The sequence below is a fragment of the Callospermophilus lateralis genome, chromosome 1, assembly GCF_048772815.1.
Source record: "Callospermophilus lateralis isolate mCalLat2 chromosome 1, mCalLat2.hap1, whole genome shotgun sequence".
Taxonomy (NCBI): domain Eukaryota; kingdom Metazoa; phylum Chordata; class Mammalia; order Rodentia; family Sciuridae; genus Callospermophilus; species Callospermophilus lateralis.
This window is the reverse complement of record NC_135305.1, coordinates 215,547,692-215,571,166: the sequence shown is the minus strand read 5'-3', so window position 1 is coordinate 215,571,166 and position 23,475 is coordinate 215,547,692. Positions and strand designations below refer to the sequence as shown.

Below are 23,475 nucleotides of genomic sequence, written 5' to 3'. Positions count from 1 at the left end.
CACACATGCCTGGCGAGCACGCTACCACTTGAGCCACATCCCCAACCCCAGAAAATATTTTTAAATTGAGCGTTCTTTTGAGACTACAGAGAAGTCTCCAAAGTTGTATAATAGATGGTCACATATCGTCTTCAGAGATGACAGTGATGCTCACATTGCTGATTATCTATCTCAACTCCTTGAGGCATGGCTTTTTTCTTAAAAACAAAAAACCAGGGGCTGGGGCTGTAACTCAGTGGTAGAGCACTTGCCTAGCAAGTGCTAGGTTTGGTTCTCAACACCACATATAAATAAATAAAGGTCCATCAACAAACTAAAAATAAATAAATAAATAGAAACCCAAAGAACTCAAGGAATGGAAGGAGGAGAGGGAGGGTGGAACTGTTGGAGAGTGATATTGGTTAAATTTTATTGTTATGTTGTGTGCATGTATAAATATGTAATAACCCTAAATCCCTTCATTATATACAGCTTTTATGCACCAATAAAAATGTAGGGGACAGAACAAGGGGCTGTGGGTATGTTCCAGTGGACCATGCACAGGTCCTGGGTTTCATCCCCAGCACCACAAAAACAAACAGAAACCCAAAGACCAAATGAGAGACTTACATGCACATGCCACTGGCCATGTGTAATAGAACTGTACACCTGCACTGGGCTTTGGTCACAGATTGGGCCCAACACACCCAGATGCACAGGTGCAGCTATTTGCTGAGAGAAGATGGCAAATGAAGACCACTTGCAATAAACCTTTTTTTTTTTTGTGTGTGTGTGTGTACTGAGCATTGAATCCAGGAGTGCTTTTTCACAGAGCCATGTTTCCTATCCCTTTTTATCTATTTTGAGACTGGGTTTCACTAAATTGCCCAGGATGATATTAATCTTGTGATCCTCCTGCCTCCTGAGGAGCTACACCACAGACACTGGCTTTTCTACCTTTAATAGTGAACATCCTAAGGGTGTGAGGTGGAAGATATACATGAGTTTTAGGAGGTTGCTTCTGCCTTCTTAGAAGTGTATCTTGTGTCTGTAAAGTCATTAGAAAATTTGGTGATCAGCCCCAGGGGAAAGAAACAACCAGATGAGCCCAGAACAAGATAACTTCCTCTGGGACCAACAGAAACACTGAAGCCCAGACTGGCTGAGTTCCCCTTTCTGAAGGGAGCAAATCTGAAGGTGATGTGTACAGAACCCCAGCTTAGCTAGAGACAACTTCTCATTACTCTAGTTTAGGGTTGGACAACCTGTTCTGCCACAATTTCACAGAAGCCATCCAGGCTTGCTTAACTTGTGCTTCAAAGTGAGGTCAGAGGGACAAAGGAAGGAGAATGTACAAGGAGAGACAAAAGAGGAGGTAGAGAGAAAGGGTAGGACAGCTGCTGGGTTCTATTATGCCCAGATCCTACTTCAGGATCTGTTTGCCACAAGTGTGGGTCCATTCAAATCCTGGGCTAGGTGATGCAATCATTCTTGCTGTGGCCTTCCCAGAAATGGGTAAAGTAGTAGAAGGGTTAGAAAGTAACTTAAATCATGATTGAGTGATTTTGCCCTCCTGGGGATTTCCGGTCATGTGTAGAGATATTTTTGATTGTCACAACCTGAACCAGTCCACTTTTTGTTACTATAATTAAATACTTGGAACTTTATAAAGAAAAGAGGTTTATTGAGCTCACAGTTCTAGAGGTCCAAGGGCACAGTGTCAGCATCCCCTCAGCTCTGGTGAGGATCTCACAGTGGAGAAGGACAAATCACATGAGCAAGACAGAAAGCCACAGCGTGACACCATGGACTCTGTGAGGAGCCACGGAAACCACATTACTCCCTTCCTAGGCCACAACCTCAATGACTTAAGGGCCTCCCACTAAGCTCCACCTCTTTAAAAAAATTTTTTTTTAGTTGTTGATGGACGTTTATTTTATTTAATTTATTTATATGTGGTGCTGAGAATCAAACCCAGTGCCTCACATATGTGGGGCAAGTGCTCTACCACTGAGCCACCACCCCAGCCCTAAACCCCACCTCTTAATATCACACTAAGGATCAAACATCCAACACATGAACCCTTTGGGTACACACTCAAACCATATCCAAACTACAGCACAATGGGTTTTTTTGGAGGAGGGATGGTGTTTCTGTCCTTTGAGGAGTTGAGGTCAGTGTGGCTGCTTAACATCCTACAATGATCAGGACAGCCTACAACAGCAAATTATCTGTCCCCAGTTATCAGTAGTACTGAGGTTAAGAGCCCTGGCCTTATACCAGGCACTGTGGTGGTGGCGCATGCCTATAATCCCAGTGGTTAAGGAGGCTGAGACAGGAGGATTGTGAGTTCAAAGCCAGCCTCAGCAACGGTGAGGTGCAAAGCAACTTAACGAAACCCTGTCTCTAAATAAAATACAAAATAGGGCTGGGGATGAGGCTCAGTGGTCGAGTGCTTCTGAGTTCAATTCCTAGTACCCCCCCCCAAAAAAAAAGAATCCTAGCATTACTAAATTATATTGCTATGTTGAATACATATATAAATATGTAACAACAAATCCCACCATTATGTGCATCTATAATGTACCAATAAAAGATGTGGGGGAAAGGAAAAAACCTGTCCTTAGATCCTCTCAGACCCAACCCTTGGGAAAATAATGCAGGAAATGTGGGTCAAATCTCATACACAACTCCTAAATATTTTCTCTACACAGAATGGGAGAAAATACATTTGTAGGTGTTTTCAGTTTATATTCTGCTACATTCTTTTCTGTTTAGTTTTGTTTGGCTCTGGGAATTGAACTTACCATCTGGTTCATACTAAGCACATGCTCTACCACTGAGCTGCTCCCGTAGCTTAATATATATTTCAAAACAGCTAGAAGAAAGGATTTTGAATGTTCCCAGAACAAATAAATTATAAACATTTTTGGGGGGTGGGCTACCAGGATTGAACTCAGGGGCACTCAACCACTGAGCCACATCCCTACCCCTATTTGGTATTTTAGTGACAGGGTCTCACCCACCGAGTTGTTTAGCACCTTGCTTTTGCTGAGGCTGGCTTTGAACTCTCGATCCTGTGTCTCAGCCTCTTGACCTCTTGAACTACCATACCCACCAAATTATAAACTTTTTGAGATGGTGGATATGCTAATTAACCTGATTTGTTTTCTCTGTTTTTATATGTGTTGAAGTATCACATTGTACCCCATTTCTTCCATTGTGTATCAATGGAAGAAAACCCATTCAGTTTCCTTCCTTTTTAATGCTGAGTTATATTCCCACTTGGAATTTATCTAGTCATCCTTAATGGACACATGAGTGGCTTCTTTTTTTTTTTTTTTTTGGTACTGGGGATGTAACCCAGGGACACTTTACCACTGAACCACATCCCTAGCCTCCCCATTATTTATTTTTATTTTTAATGTTAATTTAATTTTTTTTTAAATTATACATAGCATAAAACTTCATTTTTCTTATTTATTTTTATGCAGTGCTGAGGACTGAACCCAGTGCCTCACACATGCTGGGCAACTGCTCTACCACTGATCTACAAACCCAGCACCCTTAGTCCTTTTTAATTTTTATAAATTTTATGTTAAGACAGGCTCCTGCTAAGTTGCCCAGGCCTCAAACTTGATCCTTTTGCCTTAACCTCCTGAGAAGCTAGGATTACAGGTGTGTGCTTCTTCCATGTATAACATATTCATGTATCTGTTCAAGCCAACAGTGGTGATCATTAGCAAAATGATAGTATAGTATTAGAGTTAGAATATTGACACTGATATAATTCACTGATCTTGTTCAGATATTTTCATTTTTACTTGTTCTCATTTGTATGTGTATGTACGTGTAAACTTCTTTATAATCTAACCATTTGTATTGGTTTGCATATTCACCATCATAGTCAAAATATCACAGTCCCAACCCCTCAAGAATCACTCTCCTTTTAGGCATGGTGGTGCATGCCTGTAATGCCAGCAACTCAGGAGGCTGAGACAAGAAGGATCACAATTTCAAAGCCAGCCTCAGTAACTTAGCGAGGCCCTAAGCAACTTAGCAAGATCTGGTCTCAAAAACTAACAAGGACTGGAGATCAGGCTATGGTACAGTGCCGTTGGATTCAACTCCCAGGAAAAATAAGTAAATAAATAATAGGAAAATTTAAAAAGATCACTTTTCTGCCTTTTCACAACCACACCCATTTCCCTCTTGGCAATTCCTACTCTTTTGTTTTGTTACTAGGATTGAACCCAAGGGTTCTTAACCACTGATCCACATCCCCAGCCCTTTTTATTTTAATTAAAAAAATATTTTTAGTTATACATGACAGTAGAATGTATTTTAGCAGAATATACCTACATAAAGTATAACTTATTCTATTTAGGTCCTCTTTTTAAAATTTGAGACAGGGTCTTGCAAAGTTGCTTAGGGCCTCATTGCCTTTGAACTCACGATCCTCCTGCCTCAGCCTCCCAAGTTACTGGGATCACAGGCATGCACCACCATGCCCTGCTCTGTCCTTGTTTTGAAAATGTTACCATTTCAAAAATGTTATATGGATGTAATCAAATAGTATGTAACCCTTTAGGGTTATTTGTTTTTCCCCCTCTGCAAAATTCCACAGCAATTCATTTACCTGAGCGGTTGTGTGTCTCAATATCCCCTTTTATTTTGGAATGGTAGTCCATGGAATGTATGGCTCTTGATTTGTTGAACCATTCACCTACTAAAGGATACCTGGACTCATTCCAGGCTTTGAATATTACGGATAAAGCTGCTGTGGGTATTCATATGCACATTTTTTTTTTAGTTGTTGATGGACCTTTATTTTGTTCATTTATTTACACTCAGTGCTGACAATTGAACCCAGTGCCTCACACATGTGAGGAAAGTGCTTTACCACTGAGTGATCACCTCAGCCCTCATATGCAGGTTTCTGTGTGAACATTAAGTTTTCCTTTTGGGGGCTGGGGACATAGTTCAGTTGGTAGAGTGCTTGCCTTGCATGCTCAACGCTCTGGGTTCAATCCTTAGCACCATCACCAAAAAATAAAAAGTTTTCCCTTTACTGCTGGGTGTGGTGATGAATGCCTACAAACCCGGCACCTATGGAGGCTGAGGTAGGAGGATCACAAGTTCATGACCAGCCTCAGCAACCTAGCAAGGCCCTGTCTCAAAAGAAAACAAAAGGGCTAGAGAAGTGAATCTGTGGTTAGGCACCCCTGCCTTCAGTCCTTGGTACCAAAAAACAAACAAACAAACAAACAAAACCCCAAAAAACAAAAAAAAAAATCCTTCTTTTTTCTGGGATAAATGCCCAAGAATACAGTTGTTGCATCCTGCTATAACTGTGGTTTAGTTTTTTCCAGAAAGTGTTAGAGTACTTTATATAGGGCAGAGGGGGGGAAGAGTGGCTGTACCATTTTATAATCTCCCAGTGTATTCTATTTGTATTCCAGTTTTCCCACATCCTTACCAGTATTTGGTATTGTTGTGTTTATTTGTTTGTTCAGTTTGGTTTGGTGCCAGGGCCTTGCTATGTTGCCCATACTGGCCTCAAACTCCTGCATTCAAGTGATCCTTCTGCCTCTGCCTCTCACATTGTGGGGATAGTGGGGTGCTACCACATCCAACTAAATTGTTTATTTTAGTCATTCTGATAGGTGTATAATGATCGCTCATTGTGTTTTGTTTTTATTTGCAGTACTGTGGCTTAAACCTAAGGCTTTGTATATGTCAGACAAGTACTCAACTGCTGAGCTACAGTCCCAGAACTTTTTTTTTTTTTTTAAAGAGGGAGAGAGAGACAGAGAGAGACAGACCGACAGAAAGAGAGAATTTTTAATATTTATTTTAGTTTTCGGCAGACACAACATCTTTGTTTGTATGTGGTGCTGAGGATCAAACCCGGGCCGCAAGCATGCCAGGCGAGCACGCTACTGCTTGAGCCACATCCCCAGCCCAGAACTTTTAATTTCTAATTTAATTAATTAATTAATTTATGGTACCAGGGATTGAATTGAGGGGCACTCGACCACTGAGCCACATCCCCAGCCTTATTTTGTAATTTTATTTAGAGACAGAGTCTCACTAAGTTGCTGAGGCTGGCTTTGAACCTGCGATCCTCCTGTCTCAGACTCCCAAGGGGTTGGGATTACAGACATGCAACACTGCGCCTGGCTGTTTTTATGTTTAAGATAGGGTCTTGCTAGCTTGCTGAGACTGGCCTTGAATTTTCAATCATTCTGCTTCAGCCTCCTGAGTAGCTAGGAGTACAGTATGACCACCTCTCCCGACTCATTGTGGTTTAATTTGCATTTCCCAGTGGCTGATGATGCTGAACATCATTTCATGTACTTATTTGCCATCTGTCTATACTCTTTGGTGAAACGCCTAAATATATAAAATCTAGCCAAAGTGTGTGTATGTTTACTATGTATATTTTTATTTATAAAATATTTATTATATAATTTAAAATTTTATTTATTTTTCAGGATCAGGGATGGAACCCAGGGGTGCTCTACCATTGAGCTACAAGCCCAGCCCTTTTAATTTACTTTTTATTTTAAGACATGGTCTTGCTAAGTTGCCCATTTCTTCTTGATCTTGTGATATTCCTGCTTTAGCCTCCTTAGTAGCTGAAATTACAGTTGTTTTTTAAAATTTTTTTTAGTTGTAGATGGACAGAATGCTTTTATTTTATGTATTTGTTCTAATTTGTTATACATGACAGAAGAATGCATTTCAATTCATACTACACAAATGGAGCACAATTTTTCATTTCTCTGGTTGTACACAAAGTAGTCACACCATTTGTGTCATTATATGTACCTAGGGTAATGATGTCTATTTCATTCCACCATCTTTCCTACCCCTATGCCCTCTCCCTTTTCCTTCCCCACCTCTGCCCTATCCAAAGTTCCTCCATTCCTCCCATGCCCCGCCCCCATTTATTTTTATGTGGTGCTAAGGATCGAACCTAGTGCCTCACTCATGTGAGGTAAGAGCTCTGCCAGTGAGCTATAGTCCCAGCCCAGTTGTGTGTTCTTATACATAGCTAAATTTCACTTTTTTGGTTTTATTTATTTATTTTTGGTATCAGGGATTGAACCCAGGGGTATTTAACCACTGACAACACCAGCCCTCTTTTATATTTTGAGACAGGATCTTGTTAAGTTGCTAAGAACCTTGATAAGTTGCTGAGGATGGCTTTAGGAACTTGTGATCCTCCTGCCTCAGCCTCCCAAGTTGCTGGGATTATAAGTATGCGCCATTACATTCAACTTCACTTACTTTAGGAAACAAATTTTTTTTTTCTTTAGTTGTAGATGGACACAGTACCTTTGTTTTTATTTATTTGTTTTTATGTAGTGCTGAGGATCGAACTTAGTGCCTCACACATATTAGGCAAGCTACAACCCCAGCGGCTTTGCTAACTCTTGATGAAGGCCCAAAGTGTCATATCAGAACTAGTGACTTAGAAGTGCTTAATAAATTCAACTTAAGATAAAACATAGTAGAATTAAGATAAAACACCTACAGCAAGGGGAAGCTCACTGGTGGAGTGTGTGGTCAGCATGTACAAGGCCCTGGGTTTGGTCCCCAGAACCCAAAAAACATTAAAAAAACAGCTACAAAATATATGACTGTTGGACCAGCTAGTTCAACTCACCTGTGGGTGGTGGGATAGGGTGCTTTAGAATAAACACAGTGTGACATGCCAGTTCTCCACTGAGTTATGTTAAAACTATAACTACATGTTGAGGGAAATCTATTGCCCTGAGTTTCTGCTTTGGAAGGATGACTTCTTGCTTTGGGCACCAAACATTTTTTAAAAATGTTTTTCTTAGTGCATTATCATTATGCCTAATAGTGGGGTTGATTCTGACATATTCATGAATATATTTAACATGGGTCAGTTTCAGTCCTTAGTAATTGCCCTTGAACCATACATATTAATAGTCAGTTTAGGGAAAATTTTTTTGTGTATGTGCACAATGCCAGTATTCGAGGGCAATATTCATATTTCACAAATACATGCATGATTGGTTATTAAAAAAAAAGTGATTTAATGTTTCCAGGAAGATCTGAGCTGGGTGCTGTGGTGCATGCCTGTCATCCCAGTGGCCAGGGGCTGAGACAGGAGGATTGCAAGTTCAAAGCTAGTCTCTGCAATTTAGAGAGGCCATAAGCAATTTAGTGAGACACCATGTTGAAGTAAAAAGGGCTGGGGATGTGGCTCAGGGTTAAGCACTCCTGGGTTTAATTACCTATAACCTACCCCCCAAAAAAGGAAGATCTGAAAATATTACTGAAAAATTATTCATCTTAGCAGAGGAGGATGCAGTTTATATTTTTAGGCGCTAGATTTAGATGAGCTTTTTATTTCAAGCTCTCAATGTTGAATCATCAAGAGGAATCCATTCTTCCCTAAGATGGTTCATTTTATGTACCAATTTGACTAGGTTATGGTACCCAGTAATTTCTAAACACCAGTCTGGATGTTTTTGTGAAAATACTTTTAAAGATGTGATTGAGGAACTGAGTATGGTGGCAGAACCCTATAATCCCAGTGGTTCAAGAGACTAAGGCAGGAGGATCACAGGTTCAAGGGCAATTTAGCCAGATCCTGTCTCAGAATAAAAAAAAAAAAATTAAAAGGGCTGGGGATATATTCAGTGATAGTGCACCCCTGGGTTCAATCCCCAGAACCCCCCCACCCCAAATATGATTGAGGGATGGAGACATAGCTTAGTGGCAGAGCCCTTGCCTAGCTGTGCAAAGTCCTGGGTTCTATCTCCAGCAGTAACATTTTTTATTTTTATATTTTGTAGTAGTACTGAAGATTGTACCCAGTGGTGCTCTAACACCAAAATGCATCTCTAGTCCTTTTTTTTTTTTTTTTATCTCAAAGTTGCTAAGGCTGGCCTCAAACTTGCCAACTTTCTCCTCAGCCTCCAGAATTTCTGGTATCATAGGTGTGTGCCACCATGCCCAGCTCTATAACAACCTGCTTTTGTGGGAATTCACCAGAGTCTCAAGAGAACCACATTAATCTCTTCCTTTTTTCCCCCCAGTACTTGGGGTTAAATCCATGGAAACTGTACCACTGAGCTACATCCTCTGCCCTGTTTTTATTGAGACAGAGTCTCACAAAATTCCCATGCTTGCCTCAAGCTTTCAATCCTCCTGCTTCTGCCTCCCAGGTCACTGGGATTACCTGTGTGTGCCACCAAGCCTGACTATGTTAATCCCCTTATGAGGGCAGTACCCCCAATGACCTAATTACCTTGCATTAGGCCACACCTCGCAAGGGACCAAGCTTCCAACACTTGAATCTGTCGGGGGACACACTCAAACCATATGCAAATCACAGCAGAGGTCAACCCAACAACTCAATCCCAGGAAGGCCCCATATTATGATCTCATTCCACCCAGCGTTTTTCTTCATGCTATGGTGTATCAGGGTCATCAGCATGGAAGGCAGTCTTCTAGTCTCATGGACTGTCCTTTCTATGGGCAGTAGCCCTGCTTCCTTGGCGCATTGGTGTGGGTCTGTTACTAGCTCAGAGTTTATTGGCATGTTTTTTTGTTTCGTTTTTGGTACTGGGGATGAACCCAGGGGCACTTTACCACTGAGCTATATCCCCAGCATGGTCTCACTAAGTTGCTGAGACTGGCCTCAAATTTGTGATCCTTCTGCCTTAGGCTCCTGAGCTGTTGGGATTGTACGTGTGTACTACCACATCCACCTTACTGGCATGTGGAAGGAACTTAAACAGTGAGTGAGGAAACCAAGGTGCAGACCTCATATGCCTCAATAATACTACCTCAGGTTCAGAGAGCTACCAGATGACCTGCTTTCACCAATTTTGGGTGCAAACATGTACTATTATTGTTTCCATTTTACAGATGAAAATAGTGAGGCATAGACTGGATCCAATAAACTTGCCAGGTATCATCCAGCTGCTAACAATGGAAGTCTAGTTTTAAACCCATCCTGACACCTGCATAAGATCTGACTTTCCTCTCTATGCTGCAAACAACCTACACTGGAAATGGAAAGACTCAACTTGCTGATGCAGGTACAATGCTTGGCATAAAAATACACACATCAGGCAGGCAGTCTCATTTTTTCAACAGTGGTCCATCCCTGAGCTACACCCTTGCCTTGTTTTTTAAAACAGGGTCTGAAGCTGGTCTTGGATTTGTTATCGTTCTGTTTTAGCCTCCCAAGTCACCGGGATTACAGGCAGGCACCATAGTACCTGGTTCAATACAGTTTTTAAAGTTATCTAGTATGTGGCAGAGAGGGTTACTGTGCTAAATGCTGGGTATTCCCTAGAGAGTGAAATAGATAACATTTTTGCCACTTACACTTGAGTAAGGGAGACATAACTGTTTTTATTTATTTCTTTATTTTTTCAATATGGAGGCAGAGAAAAGAAGGTGGTGATCAACCACTTGGCAAGGCTGAGATGGTGTCAACTGAGACCCAAAAAAAACCTAGGAAGAGTCCAGTGTGATGGCGCATGCCTGTAATTCCTGCAATTTGCTAGGCTGAGGCAGGAGGATCCCAAGTTCAAGGCCAGCCTCAGTTTCAAAAAGGGCTGGGGATGTAGCCCAGTGGTAAAGCACCCCGAGTTCAATTCCCTGTACCCACCTCACCCCCCAAAAAAACAAAGCCCCCAAACAAACCAGAAACCTAGGGCATGAGGAAAAGGAAGCAGGGGTAGGAGTATTAGGGGCTGAAAGGCTACAGGATTTAAGGTTGTTTTGGCAGAGTGCTTGTTCCAGTTGGGTGACCAGATTAGAGGTCTAGACTCGCAAGAGTCTTCACGCTTGAACAAGGTTCTGTCCCTCTCCACTTTCAGGTCCATACTCACATATCTCCTTCACATTGAAGCCTTCCCTGGCTGCCCTATTTAAAATTCCCATGACCCTCCTAGTGTCTATCTCATACACTGTGCATCTTATTTTATCTTGCTTCTCATAGATCCTGAGCTCGACGTCTGCTAGGACACAATAGCAGGTCCATAAATATTTGCTAAGCTAATTAACAACACAAAGAAGGTTCTGCAGAGAAGGCTGTCACAGCAGGGCCCCACCTGGCCTCGAAGAACAGACCCTGCCGCCCCAGGCCAAGGATCAAAGCTGTTCCCAGGTCCGCCCATGGTCTGCAGATCGACTGTCTGATCTCGGTCCAGTCTGATCATCTCTCAGCTTCACGCACAGCCCAGAGTGCCTATTTCCGAGCTTTCAGACCCTTTGCCATCACTACCTGAAGGAGCTAGGACAGCATGGGTCCCCTCCCCCAACTCCCCGGCGCCGCCGCAGTGGTGCCCGCTCCACGCATGCTCGGCTGCGTGGGGACGCGCAACGTGCGGAGGAAGAAGGGCACCGTGCGCAGGCGCAGGCCCGTCCCGGATCGAGGTGGGAGGTACGTCGGGTGCGCGTGCTTTCTCTGGGTTCCGCCCAGTTCTCCCAGCCCAGGGGCGGGTGCGCACGCGTGCAGCGAGCGGAAGGGCGAGCAGGCGCGCGCACGAGGCCGGACGGGCGGCGGAAGCTGAGGCGTCCGCCCGTGGGGGAGGGGAAGTGGCGAGTGCGCGCGCAGCGGGGACGCGGGCGGTGTGTGGGGGGGCGGCCGAGACGGGCGCGCGCGCGAGGCTTCCCCTCGCTCGGCGGCGGCAGCTTCTTTGTTTCGTGAAGAGAGGCGAGACGCCCAATCTGCCCCTGGCCCCAAGCGGAGGGTTGGGGGCGGTGCCGGGAAGGCGACGGCGCCGGCAGCTCCTGGTAAGGAACGCGGGCTGAAAGTGCAGCGCGGCGCGGGGCTTGGGAGGACGGTTTGAATGGAGCCGGGGCGCCGAGGGAGGAGGGGGCCGCCGGCGCCGGGAGCGGGGCTCGGGTACGGCGGCGCCCGAGGGTCAAGAAGCCGGCCCAGCAGTCGCGCGCGCGGGGAAGGCCACAGTGTAGCGAGGCCGCGGCGGCTACAGTATCCGCGGGCCAGTGGGGTGGGGGGGCCCGGGCCGCGTGGAGGCCGCGCGTCCCCCGCGCGCGCTCTCGGCGGGGTCTCCGGACAAAGCTCGCCCCCCCTCGGCGATCCAGGGTCCCGGTCCCTCATTCGAGAGCTCTTTGGCCACTGCTCCAACAATGGCCAGGCGTCGGGGCTTTTCTGGCTACGTTGTAACGGGTCCGACCCGAATGTTGCATTTTTGGCAAGGCTGCGGTCGGGGCACGGTAGCAGACACCTCAAATGTGTACACCGTCTCCTGGACACAAACATTAGGAGCCCGCGTGGGTCTCCACAACTAAAATTTTATTAAAAATTGTATCGTTCCAGATTTTCAAGGAAAGATAAATTACTCCCCAGTCCTTTGCAGGCAGTTACTTTAAAATGTTGGCCCAAAGTGAGGGTCGATTCACGGCAAATGGGGGAGGACAGAGGGAGGAGACTGTCTGCTGTTGAAAGCATTGTTTTTCTTTTGCGTCCTTTTCCCTCCCTCGCAATTGATTTTCCAGATTAAGGCTTTTATTTTAAACCTGGTCCTTTTAGGCAAATGTTATGTGCTGGTGCGGAGACACCACTCTTTATTTTTAATTTTTTTTTTCCAGTGACTCCTTAGGCAAAGTAGACAGGGAATGAGAGGAAGAGCCACTTCCCAGGAATTTGAAACAAGTTTTCCGTCTCAGTTGACAGACTGGATTGGAGTTTGACTCCTGGCCCCATTGGTCACTTAGCTATGTGAGCTTAGGCAAGTGGCTGAATCTCTCAGAGCCTCTTTGCAGAAGGAGTATAATCTCAGAAATGGAGTTGGTGAAAGCCTGTTTCAGGGTTCCTGGCAAGTGGAACGCATTGTTGTTTTTGACTGGTCTGATCTCTCATTGTTCAACAAATACTCAAATCCTAAGAGAGTCACATGTTTGGAGGTTGGCTCCCTGAGGAGCCTCTTCAGTCTTATAGGGGACAGGCCATAAATAAGGGAACAAACTCTCTGGTCTGCCAGTCATCACAATCTGCACTATGAAAGGGCTACAGTGGATGTGCAGGGCAGACATTGGGGACCTTTATTCAAAATTAGGGAGGATGCCCAGGCTTATCTTTTGACTTTCCCAGATCCCTTTGGACCAGTTACTGTTCCCCTCTCCTTATTCCCCATCTCTATGGTTCTTTCTTATGTAGCTGCCATTCCCAGTGCCATCAGAACATGGCCTATGTCTTCCTGGTTTGCTGCAGTGTACCCCAGATCTGGCACATAGTAGTTCCTAAGCAAACATATTTTGAACAAGGAAGGTCCTTGGGAGGATCACCTGAGTATCTGTAAAGCGCTTGGCACAAAATTAATAAGCAATAAATGTTAGTTGCTGTGTGTGTATGTGTTGCTGGGTATTGATCCAAGGACCTCTCTCATACTAGGAGAGGCTCCCATGCAGCCACTACATTCCCAGTCCTGTTGATGCTTTGGAAGTTTCTAGGCCTTTGTTTCCCATCCCCCTAAGTGAAGTGTGGGGTGATTGTTTCTATGGGATGGTGGTGAGAAATCAGACCTCTTTGATTCAGTGCAGTTCTCTTAAGTCCTAGCTCTACCTCTCGAAAGGCACTTACCAGTAAGTCCACTTGTGAAACAGGTATGCCCAGGATGCCACCTCAAATGGTGGTTGTTAGAGTTGAATGAGGTGATCTGGAAGTCTGGCAGCACCTGGCATATAGTGAGCACTTTTATTGTTTATTTTATTTATTATGTTATAAACCTACCTTTTTCTTTTGGTTCTGGGGATCAGAGCCAGGCCCTCATGCATCCTAAGTCATGTGCTCTACATGTGGGCTACATTCTCAGCCTAATAGATCAATTATTTATTTATTTTTACATTCTAGTTCTAGAGGTGTTTTTTTGGAGGGGGGGTACTGGGGATTGAACTCAGGGGCACTAAACAGCTAAGACACATCCCCAGTCCTGTTTTGTATTTTATTAAAGATAGGGTCTCACTGAGTTTTTTAGTGTCTCGCCATTGCTGAGATTGACTTTGAACTCGCAGTCCTCCTGCCTCAGCCTCCCGAGCCAACTAAAACATTAAAAAAAAATTTTTTTTAGTTGTAGGTGGATACAATATCTTTATTTTATTTATTTATAAGTGGTACTGAGGATAGAACCCAGTGCCTCACATATACTAGGTGAACACTTTACCACTGAGCTACAACCCTAGCCCCCACTAGAGCATTTTTTATAAGTTATTTTAGAAATACTTGACAGTAGAGTATATTTTGACATATTGTACACACATAGAATATAAGTTATTCTAATTAGGATCCTATTCTTGTGGTTGTACATAATGTGAAGTTTCACTTGCCATGTAGTCCTGTATGAACATGGGAAAGTTATGTTGGATAGTTTTACTGTCTTTCCTTGTCTTTCCTTTTCCCATCCCCCTTCCCTTCATTCCCCTTTGTCTAATCCAATGAACTTCTATTCTTCTCTCTCCCTAAATCAACTATTTAAAAAACTAATCCCCCTGCTCCATAATTTAGAGTTCTCTTATATCCCAGAACACCCAGACTTGATGTGCTGTAGACTATATATATACCCACACATAACATTTAAAAAAAAAACTTTCTTTAAAATCATTGCATACTTGATTAGGAAAATAATAGGTGTTCCTCTGTGTGCTATCTAGAATCATTATGTACTCAGCCCTTTTCCCCACTTTACTAGAGATTGAACCCAGGGTACTTTTCCACTGAACTACATCTCCATGTCTTTTTATTTTTAATCTTGAGACAGGGTCTTGCTAAATTGCTGAGACTGGCCTCGAATTTGAGATCCTCTTGCCTCTACTTCCTGAGCAGCTATGATTACAAATGTGTCTACCACCACAACTGCCTAGGCACCTAGCCCTTTAGGAGACACTGATTTTGCAGGTTTTGATCAGGGGAGGTGATATCATTAAAACTGTGGTGTAGGATAGTGTAGTTGTCCCAAATTTTTTCTGTCCTTGAAGAGCACCCAACATATATGCATATTTATTTACAGATTATTTGCATACTTTTGCCACTCCTCATTGCCACTCCTTGTGGATCCTGAAAACATTGGGAGGTGACTTTAGACACATTCACTCCTTGTCTTAGCCTTTTGTTGAATCTGGTAGACCAGGATGGGACTAGGTATTTTGGTGAATGTCTGCTGAAACCATTCTACCAGTGAAGACCAAAGTCCAGGGGCATTTTTTTTCTCTAGGGGCTTTCAAGTCAATCAGTTGGGTTTTACTCCTGTTTCTTCAAATGACAGTCTCTGGCACATAGTAAGTCCTCAAATGTGCCAACTGTTTTTGGCCTGGTCACTGGGGCTGCCATGGCACAGAGGAACCATTCAAATTGAAAGATAGAACACATCATGACTGGCGCCCCCTGGAGTAGTGCAAGAAGTGACCCAGCCACTCATTCCTTAGTCATGTAGTGAACAAATGTGCATTGAGTGCCTCCGCCAGGCACTGCTGGAGATTCAGTGGGGAACAGGCAGACAAGGGATCTGTTCTGGTATGTTTACATCTAGGTCTTTATTTGCAAAGGGGGACAGTAATAGTACCCAACTTGTGGGATTATTGCAGGGACTGAACCACAAAATTACAACTGTCAAGTGCTTATAACAGTGCCTGCACCACTGAGCTACATCCCCAGCCCTTTAAAAAAATACATATTTTATTTAGAGACAGGGTCTTGCTGAACAAGAGTTGCTTAGGGCCTTGCTAAGTTGCTGAGGCTGGCTTTGAACTGGGGATTCTCTTGCCTCAATCTCCTGAGATGCTGAGACTACTGGCAGTACCAGCATGCCTTGCCAAGCTCTGGGTTTGATCTCAGGCACCACAAAAAGCAAAATTAAGGGCTGGGATTGTGGCTTAGTAGCAGAATGCTTTCCTTGCACATGTGAGGCACTGGATTTGATCCTCAGCACCACATAAAATGAATGAATAAAATAAAGATATTGTGACCATGTATAAATAAAAAAAAATAAAAAATAAAAACAGTTGGTGGCAATTATCATTTATTAGGATTTCTACATCATTCTGGTAGAATGAGATAGGTAATATATTCTTGCTCTGTTGTAATGGTTCTGATCTGTATATTTTCAAGGTTGTTGCCAATAAATCAACTCCAGTTTGTCCTAAAGTTTTTTAAATTATGCTTTGTAATTTTATTATAGGCTTTGGAAAGAAAGGGATATGTTTGGTGGTATGGCTTTTTTTAAATATTTTTTTTAGTCATCAGTGGATCTTTATTTTAATTATTTATATGTGATGCTGAGAATGGAACCCAGTGCCTCACACATGCCAGGCAAGTACTCTGCCACTGAGCTATACAACCCCAGCCCATGGTGGTATGGCTTTTTAAAGATATTGAATGATTGGGCATTGTGGCTCATGCCTGTAGTCCTGGAGACTTGGGAGGCTGAAGGTGCATAAGTTTGCAGCCAGCCTCAGCAATTTAGTGAGACCATGTCTCAAAATTAAAAAAAAAAAAAAAAGTTTAAATGTTAGTTTTTCATTTTGTATATTTTTTCTTATAACCTGTGTGTAGTGTTGGTACACTTGAGAGACTTGAAATTTCTAAATAATCAGAATAAAAGGAATGTACAAAACCTACAAAAGGAAAATAACATTGGCCTGGAATATTGGGAGTGAATGAAAGAGAACATAATCAGAATCAAGGCTGAGACCAAATTGGGCTGCAGTTGCTGTCAGTTGAGTATTAGGATCAGTAATTTCCTGGGGTTACCTCTTTGTGTGTGTATGGTGCTGGGGATTGAACCAAGGGCCTTGTGTATCCTAGGCAAGCACTCTACCAACTGAGCTATATCCTCATCCCTGGGGTTACCTCAGCATGCTGCCGATACTAACCATCAGGACCTGGATAGGACAGGCATGTGAACTCCATCCTCCACTTTTCTTCCACTCCTCTTCTGGTATGGGAAAGGATCTTGAGGGAGAAGCCTAGGTGTTTGTTGGGAGATTGCATTCACAGGGCAGAGCAGAGGAAGGGGATGCACCCTTTTCCTGCAGGAAAGGTTTTTTTTTTTTTTTTTTTTTTTTTTTTTAAAGAAAACAGGTAGATATTAGGAGAAATAAGCTAGCCCTGGCCCCTTTTGATCCCCAGACTGGTTTCTAGGGCTTCATTTTGAGACTTAGTTACTGTGCTTAAGGGGAATATTTTCAGTTTTTATAGGAGAACATTTGTCCTTAGGAACAGCATGGGTTTTGCTCCTTTTGCATTCATTAGTTGTGTGTGTGATAAAGGAGAATGGGACCATTTCTTAATGATGGTTCTTTGGGGTTTTAAGATCTTCTTTGCCAGCTGGTCATGCCCTGCTGGCTCAGGAAGCAGGTGGCCAAATGACAGTTGTTGTCTCACTTATGACAGTGGGAGACTTGGGGGTGGAGCATATGATGTGCACCACCCTGACTTGCCCTGAAAGTCCCAGTACAGTGGGCTGGTGGATGATCTCATTGTGCGCTGGGAGTTGAATCTGAGTTCAGGAAGGCTGCGTGCTGTGCTGGTCGCAGCCCAGACCTCAGAGCACCCTGCAGCCCTGCCTGCCTCCCAGAACATCCTCTGGACACTCTGGCCCGTTGAGTGCTACCTTTATTTGTACTTCTCACCCTTTCAGTCCTGCAGGGCTTTCTTCCTTGTCCCTTTTGATTCTCAGCCAGAATTACTCAGGCCTCTATTCCTTTCATAGTTTCAGTAAAAGGCCACCTTCTGTCACCAGTCCTGATCAAGAGGATAGAGTTGGGCCTGAATCTAGCCTACACTCTAGGGCTTGATCATTTATTTTAATTTTAATTTATTTTTTAGTTGTAGTTGGACACAACATCTCTATCTATCTATCTATCTGTCTGTCTATTTGTGGTACTAAGGATTGAACCCAGCGCCTCATGTGTGCGAGGCAAGCAAGGCATGTGCTCTACCGCTGAGCCACAACACCAGCCTTGCTCGGTCATTTTTAAAAATTTGTGGACTTATTTTGACATGGGGTCCTACTATGTTGCCCATGCTGGTCTTTATATTTCAAACTCGTATACTCAAGTGGTCCTGCCTCAGCCTCCCTAGAAGCTGGAACTACAGGGCTGGCTGAAGCCCTGCTGCTCACCTTTGTTATTCTTTTTATTTTTTTAGTTGTAGATGGACACAGTTTGTTCGTTCCTTCCTTCCTTCCTTCCTTCCTTCCTTCCTTCCTTCCGCTGAGGATCGAACCCAGTGCCTCATACATGCAAGGCAAGCACTCTATCACTGAGCCCCAGCTCCTCTTTATTTATTTTTATGTGGTGCTGAGGATCGAACCCAGTGCGTGCAAGACAGGTGCTCTAGCACTGAGCCACAACCCTAGCCCTCCTCTCTTATTTTTGATTCCTCGTTCACATTCATTCCCTCAGCTTATCCAGAGAAATAGCGTTTTGTTATTGTTGTTGTGTTTTCCTTAAAGGGGATTGAACGAGGGCCTCATGCATGTTAGGCAAGTACACTACTACTGGGCTACATCCCCAGCCCCCTAACCCTTTTATTTTTTTTACTTATTTATTTATTTTAGAGAAAGAGAGAGAGAGAGAGAGAATTTTAATATTTATTTTTTAGTTTTTGGCGGACACAACATCTTTGTTTGTATGTGGTGCTGAGGATCGAATCCAGGCTGCACACATGTCAGGCTGCACGCATGTCAGGCCGCACGCATGCCAGGCGAGCGCGCTACCGCTTGAGCCACATCCCCAACCCCACCCTTTTATTTTTTATTTAATATATGTGTGTGTGTGTGTGTGTGTGTGTACACATATGTAGTTGATGGACACAATACCTTTACTTTGTTTATTTTTATGTGGTGCTGGGGATCGAACCCAGTGCCTCATGCAGGCTAGGCAAGCTCTCTACTACTGAGTCACAACCCAGGCCCTTATTTTTTATATTGAGGTAGGGTCTTGCTAAGTTGCTTAGGCTGGCCTTGAAGTTGTTGTTTTTTTTTTTTTATGTTTATTTGTTTATTTTTTTAGTTTTTGGCGGACACAACATGTTTATTTGTATGTGGTGCTGAGGATCGAACCCAGGCTGCACACATGCCAGGCGAGTGCACTACTACTTGAGCTACAGCCCCAGCACTGGCCTTGAAGTTTTGATCCTTCTGCCTTAGCCTCCTAAGTAGTTGTGATGATCAGACCCTGTCACTCCTCTGCCCAGAATATTCTAGTGGCTTCCCATTGCTACTGGATACAACTAGTATAAACTCCTCTTTCCTCACTGTGCCCCTTAAGACCTGTGATCTGCCCCCACCTGCTACCAAGACTCTCTTGCCCATTGTGATATTACCTGAAATACATTGGATCTTTGTGGCCCCCATATGAGTGATAGGAAGTTTTTTCTTATTTACATAGAACCTCTTTTTGGTTACTTCTGAGTTCATGCCAATGAGGTGATTTGGGGTGTAGTCCCTGGCTAACTCAGGCTGGGGCTGGTCACCAGAAAGTAATTAGAGAGAGGGCACATACAAAGAGGCCCTGGCATCATGTACCACCTCCCCTGTGCCTGGCCCTCTTCTATCTGGTTGTCACAGAGTTATAATTTTGATAATAAACTGGTAATAGTGAAGTGCCTTCCTTTGTTCCAGATAATTTTTCCATTATCTGGAACAAGGAAGGCACTTTAATAATTCACCAAATTATTGAAGGTGAGGAGAGGGTTGCAGGGTTAGAGGAGAGGGAAGCCAGACATGTGATTGGCATCTGAAGTGGTGGACTCTCTTGTGGGATTGAACCCTTAGCTTTTGCATCTAACTCTGACTCTAGGTAGAGTCAATTAAAGTGTAAGGCCTGGGGCTGGGGATGTGGCTTAAGTGGTAATGCGCTTGCCTGGCATGCATGGGGTGCTGGGTTTGATCCTCAGCACCACATAAAAATAAAATAATGATATTATGTCCACCGAAATCTGAAAAATAAATATTAAAAAATTCTCTCTCTCTCAAAAAATATTAATATTAAAAAAAATAAAGTGTAAGGCCTGCTATTCATAAAGTTAGAGAATTGCTTGGTGTGGAAACCTTCCCCTCCCCCTACAGAACTTAGGAGTGTTCTTTGTTGAGAGAAAAAACTCTGGTTTTATTGGAGTTGGCATAAGAAGTGTTATGTGAGAATATAGAGAAATGAAGTGTGTTCCCACCCTCTCCACTTCAGCCACTTTGACTGACTTGCTGTGCCTCAGAATGTGCACAGCAAAGTCCTACCCCAGGGCCTTTGCACTTGCTGGTCCCTCTTCCCATAGAGGCCACGTGGCCCCTCACCCATTTCACTGTAAATCTCTGTTTTGATGTCCCCCCATTACTTAGACTGCCCCTGGCCACCATGATTGAAAGATTGTCTCCCTTTTGTTACCACATTAACCTGATTATTTTTTTCACAACACTTCACCGCCTGTGTAACACTGTGTCATAGTTAATCTGTGTGCTTATCTCTGTCCTTTGGTTGTCTACTTCACCGGGCAGGAACTTTGTTCTCTGCTAGTCATCTGCTTGGCACATTTGGTGATCCATCATTATTTTATTTTTATTTTTAAAATATTTTTTAGTTGTAATTGGACACAATACCATTATTTATTTATATTTATGTGGTGCTGAGGATCAAACCCAGTACTTCACACATGCTAGTTGAGTGCTCTACCACTGAGCCACAACCCAGCCCTATTTTATTTTATTTATTTTATTTTTTTAAATATTTATTTATTTATTGTTAGTTCTCGGTAGACACAACATCTTTGTTGGTATGTGGTGCTGAGGATCGAACCCGGGCCGCCCGCATGCCAGGCGAGCGCGCTACCGCTTGAGCCACATCCCCAGCTCCTTTTATTTTATTTTTAAAATATTTATTTTTTAGTTGTAGTTGGACATAACACCTTTATTTTATGTGGTGCTGAGGATCAAACCCAGGGCCTTGCATGTGCTAGGTGAGCTCTCTACTGCTGAGCCACAACCCCAGCCCCGTATTTTATTTTTTAAAATTTTTATCTACTTATTTATTTTTTTAGTTGTGTATGGACTCATAAGTTGTGCCCTTATTTGGTTTTATGTGGTTCTAGGACTGAACCCAATGCCTCATACTTACAAGGCAAGTGTACTACCACTGAGCTACAACTCCAGCCACCTATTTTATTTTTTAAAATATTTTTTAGTTGCCAATGGATTTTTTTTTTTTTACTATATTTGTTTATTTATATGTGGTGTTGAGGATCAAACCCAAGTCCTCACACATGCCAAGCAAGCACCCTACCACTAAGCCACAATCCCAGTCCCCTCTATTTTATTTATTTATTTTTCTTTTAAAAAATACTTCTTAGTTGTCAACAGACCTTTATTTTATTTATTTATATACAGTGCTGAGAATTGAACTGAGTGCCCCACACATGCTACTCAGGTGCTGTACCACCGAGCCACAACCCCAACCCCCCCTATTTTATTTATTTTTTAATATTTATTTTTTGTTTTAGGTAAACACAATGTCTTTGTTATTTTTATGTGGTGCTGAGGATTGAACCCAGTGCCTCACACGTGCTAGGTGAGCACTCTACCACTTGAGCCACTACCCAGCCCCCTGTTCTTATTTATTTATTTTAGTTATAGGTGGGCATAATGTCTTTATTTTATTTCATGTGGTGCTGAGAATCAAACCCAGTGCCTCATACATGCTAGGAAAGTGCTCTACTGCTGAGCCACAACCCTAGCCCCCCTATTTTATTTTTTAAAAAATATTTTTAAGTAGATGAACACAATACTTTTATTTATTTATTTATTTGGGTTCTGAGAATTGAACTTAGGGGCCCTTGACCACTGAGCCACATCCCAGTCCTATGTTGTATTTTATTTAGAAACAGGGTCCCAGAGTTGCTTAGCACCTTGGTTTTGCTGAGACTGGCTTTGAACTCCTAATCCTCCTGCCTCATCCTGAACCGTTGGAATTACAGGTGTGCAGCACCGCCCACCTTATTTATTTATTTATTTAAAAAAATTTTTTTGTAGTTGTAGATGAACAGAATGTCTTTATTTTATTTGTTTATTTTGTGTGGTGCTAAGGATCCAACCCAGTGCCTCACATATGCTAGGCAAGTGCTCACTGAGCCACAACCCCCAAGCCAGATCCATTTTTATTTGTGGGGAAGTTATCATTAGTAGATCCTCTGCTCCTGTGGCTGGGAGGACCTGGGTGATATTTAGTAGGCTGGATTCTGTGTCTCCCTGCCTTCTCTGGCCACTGTTCTACCCTCACTTATTATGCTTGAGGTTCAATGTGCAGCAGCAAAGCAGACCCTGGGGGTCTAGTGAGCTTGATTAACTCTAAGCCAGACAAAGAATAGGGAGCAGAGGGGCAGGGCAGATTTATGAAACTGGCTGCGGTTACTTGATGTAAATTTGTGTTATGACTCTGTTATGGTCAAGTGAGTCTGAAACAGATCTATCCATTGGATAGATAAGGTAGCGTTTGTGTTCATGTATTTAGACCAGTATCTCTCTGGTGGGTTAGAGGGAACTCCCTGAGGACAGAGAATCCTCCTTCTTGTCTTAGATCCTCTGGCTTGTTCTGAGGTGCATTTATTAGTTTGTTGCACTGGGGATTGAACGCAGGGGCACTTTACCATGGAGCTACATCCCCATCCCTTTTTATTTTTCATTTTGAGATAGGGTCTCCTCACATTGCTGAGGCTGGCCTTGATTGAGATCTTCATCCACAGAGTCTTTGGGAGTACCTCAGTCACCACACCCAGCTGAAGTGATTGAAAATAAAAAGAGTGAAGATCCAAGTGAATGAAATGATACACAATTCCCAGTGCTAAAATTAATACCTGGGAACAAGTTGGAATGTCTACTGTATAGGTAGTACAAGAGATCCTCTTGTTTGTCTCCCAAGTAACTGGGATTACAGGCATGTGTCTAGCCAGACATTTCTTTCTTAAATGATTGATTGATTTTTGCAGGATTGGAAGTTTAATACTGGGGCGCTTTACTTGAATTACATTCCCTTCCCTTTTTTTTCTTTCTTTTCTTTTTTTCTTTTTTTTGGTACCAGGGTTTGAACACGGGGCATTCAACCACTGAGCCACATGCCCAGCCCTATTTTGCATCTCACTGAGTTGCTTATCGCCTTACAGTTGCTGAATCTGGCTTTGCACGCGCGATTCTCCTGTCTCAGCCTCCCAAGCTGCTGGTGTGTATCACGAGCCCCACCAAACCCTTATATTTTATATAAGGGTTTATATTTTATTTAGACAGGGTTCCACTGAGTGCCTTGCTTTTTGCTGAGGCTTGCTTTGAACTTGTGATCCTCCTGCCTCCACCTTCCAAGTCACTCACATTACAGGTATGTGCCACTGTGCCTGGCTCCCTTCCCTTTTCTAAAATTATTTTTTATTTTGAGACAGGGTCTTGCTAAATTGCTATTTTTTATTTTGAGACAGGGTCTTGCTAAATTGCTGAGGCT

General features: G+C 43.2%; 1 protein-coding gene across 9 annotated transcripts in view; it reads left to right on the top strand.

Annotated features, from left to right (window-relative positions):
• The first annotated feature begins 11,626 nt into the window (after window positions 1-11,626).
• Smarca4 (SWI/SNF related BAF chromatin remodeling complex subunit ATPase 4) overlaps window positions 11,627-23,475 on the top strand; it is a 90,776-nt gene continuing 78,927 nt past the window's right edge. For all 9 annotated transcript variants that reach the window (XM_076848554.1, XM_076848569.1, XM_076848594.1 and 6 more), the window contains exon 1: window positions 11,627-11,775. The gene's annotated coding sequence lies outside the window, so the exon portion shown is untranslated. The remainder of the gene's footprint in view (window positions 11,776-23,475) is intronic.